At 24.1% G+C, this 5,965-nt stretch overlaps 1 long non-coding RNA gene across 1 annotated transcript; it reads right to left on the bottom strand.

The window, feature by feature from the left end:
* Positions 1–5,490: 5,490 nt before the first annotated feature.
* On the bottom strand, positions 5,491–5,965 carry LOC125834781 (uncharacterized). Its single transcript, XR_007443377.1, has 2 exons — positions 5,891–5,965; positions 5,491–5,667 (listed from the first exon to the last, which is right to left on the bottom strand). It is a non-coding gene; the product is annotated as an uncharacterized LOC125834781 (long non-coding RNA).

Below are 5,965 nucleotides of genomic sequence, written 5' to 3'. Positions count from 1 at the left end.
AATTCTTATTAAGTTATAATAACATATTTCTAGGAATAAAAAAATAAAAGGAAAGGAAAAGAAACAAAAGAAAGAAAGGAAAATAAGTGATTTAAGGAAATAATATAAATAAAATTAATGATGACACTAAGGGAATGAAGTAAAAGAAATTAATAGCAATAATGATCATAGGAATTATATATGGTTATTTTTGATATTTTATAAAATTTTAATGTAAATTTTTCAGTCTTTAAAAATTAGAAAAATGTAATTAAAGTAAAATAAATATCGATGCATAATTTTATTTTAGCTTTATTATTATTGTTATATATTATATAATAATGATAGTGTATAATATTATTCAAAAATAAATAAATAAGGCAAAGCAAATTTTGTAAAATTACTTTTTGCAATTCTTATTAACTTATAATAACATATTTCTAGGAATAAAAAAATAAAAGGAAAGGAAAAAAAATATAAAAGAAAGAAAGGAAAATAAGTGATTTAAGGAACTAATATTAATGATGAGATTAAAGGAAGGAAGTAAAAGAAATTAATAGCACTAATGATCATAGGAATTATATATGGTTGTTTTTGATATTTTATAAAATTTTAATGTAAAATTTTCAGTCTTTAAAAATTAGGAAAAGTGTAATTAAAATAAAATAAATATTGATGCATAATTTTTTTTGAAGAGTAACTTCATTTTTGAGCATTTATTTTAATAAAAATGTGTAAAAAAATATCAAAAGAATTGATATAAATAAATAAATATCAATGCTAGACTAAGAAGGGTGTCATCCCATTTTTTATTTTAGATATTATTACATATAAATATAAATAATAAGCAGGAGAAATGATATAAAAGATATATATATATAAAATTCATATAAAGTTATAATAACTAATTTCTTGAAATAAATATATATTAAATTTTGTTTAGTAATTCTTATTAAGTTATAATAACATATTTTTAGGAATAAATAAATAACAAAAAAAAATAGAAAAGAAAATAAAGTGATTTAAGGAAATAATATAAATGACATTAATAATGAGATTAAGGGGAGAAAGTAAAAGAAGTTAATAGCACTAATGGTCAAAATTATTATCATTTATTGTCCAAATTTTTCATATTCTTTATTGAAAATCAAAACTCATCCACATACTGATATATGAAATCATTGATATTCGCTTATAACTTCTTCATCTTTATATAGTGTTTGGATTACATAATTTATTCAGTTTCTATACAAAATTGATATTTGAGCTCTCTTGTGTATTTATTATTTCTAATTTTTAATGTAATTTTTTTACGAAATATCAATTTTTATGCCTTTCATATGAAAGTTTTGTGTTTTTCGTATGCTAGAGGGATATGAAAAAGATACTTTCGAAGTAATTCTGCTATTTCGAATATTCCATAAGTTTTTAGATATTCGCGAAGAGATCATAAAAACATTAAATATTGTTTTTGAATGATCTCAAATATCTCATAAATTATTAGATATTTATAAAGATTAAAATCTCAAATATCTCATAAATTATTAGATATTTATAAAGATTAAAATCTCAAATATCCTATAACTTTTGAATATTCACAGAGAAATCATAAAAATATCAATATCGTCTTTCTTAAAGAAATCTCGAATATCTCATAAATTCTTGGAATATTCATAAAAAGATCAAGAAGATCTAAAATCAAAGGATAAACAACTTTGTAACTATAATATTTATCAATAAATTTTTATTTCTTCATAAATAAATATAAGAAAACGATCGTAATTGGGGAAAAAGGCCGATAACACTAAAAGTCTGACATGGCACCTCTCTTTTGCCAGAATCATTTATCTATTTTGTCAATTTTTTGAATTATTCCCATAATTTATTCTTTAAAAAAAAATAAAAATGCAGATTTAAATTTTCTCTTTCTTCATTATTACTACACTATTTATATCTTCCTAAGATTCCTCCCTTTCCTTCTTTATTTTCCGTTTTTTTTTTCTCACCAAAATAATTGTGCTTTTAATTCCCTCCTTTTCCTTATTCATTTTACGTTTTTTTCTTACCAAATTAAAAATTTCAGAAAATACCTACACACTTACAATTTCTCTTTCCTCATTAATATTATACTATTTATATCTTTCCACTTTCTTTTAACTTCTTTATTTAATTTTAAAAAACATTTACAAATATAATTGTAATTAAACTATAACAAACGTAATTGTTATTTATATATGCATAAATAAATAAAATCGGATATATAGCCAAGTTATATTTATCTCTTTTTTCTCTTTTTTTGTTTCGATTTTTTCCTAATTTTTCACAATTAGTTATTTTAAAAACTCTTCATCTATTATAAACGTAATTGTTATTTATATATACAAAAATAAATAAAATAAGATATAGACAAAGTTATATTTATCTCTTTTTTCTCTTTTTTTTTCTATTTTTTCAAAAAAATTATTTTTAAAAAATTCATTTTTATAACTCACACCTCTACATTTATAAATGATACTCTTTTAATTATATTAATAAAATACTCATAATTATCTAATCTTTCATATTTATTAATTTCAGTATTTAATTTTGCATGTCTAAAATATGGGAGAAAAAAATATTTACTTATTTTATTTTTAAAAAATTAAAAAAAATATTTACCTACCACTAGTCTTCGGCTGAAGGGGTTTATTGCACAAAAAAGGCCGGGCGCAGGCTCCCGAAGAGAGAAGCCCAACGAATGTCAGATGCAAAGCCCCGCACCTCATTAAGATCATATTGGCATACTCTCCCAAAAAAGAAAGAGCAGACCCCATTGAAGACGAGAGTGAGGTACAACAAGGCCATTTATGTATTCAACTCAATTAACTTTTCACCTTCCACTATAATTGTCTTCTTTATTATAGATTTTAATGTATATGCATGTATTCACCCCCCTTCAATTTTTTATAATTCTTAATTAATTTTATTAATGTAGAGCAATAATATATTAAAAGATGGGAGATGAAAAGACAAAGTTTAACTTATATATATCATTCACTACCAAACTATGCTACCAAACTATGTATAAATGAATCAACCATTTTAGTTTAGTTGTTCAATCTTTTAAAATTAGGAAAAATGTCATAAAAATTGAATGAATATCGACGCATAATTATTTTTGGAAGAGTAACTTCATTTTTTGTGCAATTATTTTAATAAAAATGTATTTAAAATGTCAAAATAATTGATATAAATAAATAAATATCAAATGCTAGACTAAGAATGATGTCATCACTTTATTTAATTTTATATATATATATATATATCATATTATTATAAATTTCAAAATAATTGATATAAATAAATAATTATGTAAATTTTGTTTTGCTATTCTTGTTAAGTTATAATAATAACTTATTTCTAGGAATAAATAATTAAAATAAAATAAACAAAGAAAGGAGAAAATGTGATTTATGGAAATAATATAAATACTATTAATGATGAGATTAAGGAAATGAAGTAAAAGAAATTAATAGCATATAGTAGTACTTAAATATGGTCATTTTTTTTTATATTTTATAAAATTTTAAGGAAAAATTTTCAGTCTTTTAAAATTAGTAAAAAGGCCAAAAAATAAAATAAATATTGAGGCATACTTTTTTTGGAAGAGTAACTTCATTTTTGAGTAATTATTTTAATGAAAATTTAAGAAAAATGTCAAATTATTGATAAAAATAAATAAGTATCAATGCTAGATTAAAAAGGGTATCACGTTACATTTTTATTTTAGCTATTATTAAATATAAATAACTTATTTCTTTAAATAATTAAAAAAGTTATTTAAGGAAATGATATAGTAAATAATATTAGTTATGAAATTAAGGGAAGAAAGTAAAAGAAATTAATAGCATTGATGATAAAATGATTCAAATATGATCATCTTTTCTTTTAAAATTACTAAAAAAAATGCCAAAAAAAAACTATCAAAAAATAATTAGAATACCAATCATAGTATATATAAAATAAACTTTGATTAAAGACACATAAAAAAAATCAAGACAAAATAAAAGAAGAAACGAATTAATAAAATAATTAAGTTGAAAGAAATAATATCAACATTAATTTCGTTTCCTTTCAAATCACAACATATTTTCTACTTATTCTTCTCCTAATTTGATATGAAATACATAAATAGATGGATTCTTTCTCCAAATAATTATATTACCCCTTGATACAATAATCACTCTTCCTATAAATTTTTCAACTAAATCAATTTTTTTTCTCTCAATATAACATTTCTCCTATCAATATCTTCGGAAGGATCATGATGCACTTCTTTTCTCTTTTGTTGAAGAAATTCGAAGGCCTAAAAATTTGATATACCAAATCAATTTTTTTCTCTCAATACAACATTTCTCCTACCAATATCTTCGGAAGCATCATGATATACTTCTTTTTTTCTCTTTTATCAAAGAAATCCGAAGGCCTAGAAATTTGATATCCGTATATTCTTCTTCATCATCATAAGAAAAGAAGGAAAGAAGAAATGAAGAAAAGAGGAGTTCATTATTGTTGGTGATATGCGTATATTCTTCTTTATCATCATAAGAAAAGAAGAATCGAAGAAAAGAGGAGTTCATTGTTGTGGGTTAGAAATACTCAAACATGTTTATTTTATAGGCTAAATAATATAAACAGTTATGAAAAATGAAAAGTTTTTGGTCTTTTCATGTTCATTTACATAAATGTATATTAATGTGAGGGAAGTTTTAAAGAACATGATTAATTGGGTAATTCATTTAAATGTTTTCAGTTTTTTTAAAATACAAATAAAAAATAGAAAATAAATATAAAACTTCAAAAAAAGGAGAAAAAAATAAATGAAAATGCTGGCCATAGAGAGGTGTCACATCAAATTGTCTATATTTAACTTTATATATAGATTGACCCTTTCATGTATTTAATTTAATTAATATTTAGGTCATATAATATTTTAAAAAAACTACCGAGTCATGGTACAGTACACCATTACTTGTAAGACCACACGTGTCGAAATCAAAATAAATAATAGAAACTTGATCTCAACATGTTCTGAGCCAGGCCTCACTGTTAAAAAACAACTATTCATTATTTTATTCATTGGATGCAGCAATTCTTTGCTGTCTGAATTGTGATATCGTATAACACTAATCCTTGGCAAAAATGAACTTGAACTTGTCACAGACATGCTTGTTCAGTTCTCAGTCCGTCTCTTGTTCTTAAATCGATGCTATTTGGAGAACATAACATAATGTTTATCAGCATTATTCTAATAATAAATTCACGTTCAAGTGTAATGGAAAACCCACCAGAGTTGGATCATGGACGGAAAAACTAGTTAAGCATTTCGTTTTAACTTCATAACACCTCGTCAGTAGATACTGTTGTGTTTCCACTTGCAAAACAGCTAGTCAGCGATCTCAAACAGCCAGATTAGAGTACTAAAGTAAATCTCATGTAGTGACTTTTTAATATATGCATATTATACCTGAAGCGATCTCATATTATGTAATAGGAAAAAGAGTTAGAAACAACAAACAGGGATTTAACTAAACGATGCAAATTGGCGACGAGACTCACATTATAGTGTCATGTGACATTCTTAATTATCCAAGGGTGCTCCATCATCTTTTGAAGAGACAGCCTTTTAGAAGAGTCCTTCACAAGAAGCTGCAAAGGGCAAAGGTAAACAAACCATCAGAAAGGAGTGCAGTCAGTGGAGAAGCCATAAATCTATAAAAACTAACTTTTTACTTATATACACAGCATTATACCAAGGGTGTTCAACTAACCACCCTTACGTCATATGTAGTTGCGCCAGTGTTGTGCAACTATTGCATGCCATTTTTTCTTCCTACAGAGCTAAAGCATAGACAAGGACTAATCAATATACCTGGCTAATGAGATTCTTAGCTTCACCAGATACATCGGGTGTTGAAGGGAAGCTGAGGTCTACCTTCATAATTCT

This window comes from Solanum verrucosum, unplaced genomic scaffold, assembly GCF_900185275.1.
Source record: "Solanum verrucosum unplaced genomic scaffold, falcon-dt-bn FXZP01000073.1, whole genome shotgun sequence".
Lineage (NCBI taxonomy): Eukaryota > Viridiplantae > Streptophyta > Magnoliopsida > Solanales > Solanaceae > Solanum > Solanum verrucosum.
Note: the sequence above shows the minus strand (reverse complement) of the source record. Positions and strands in the feature narration are given on the sequence as shown.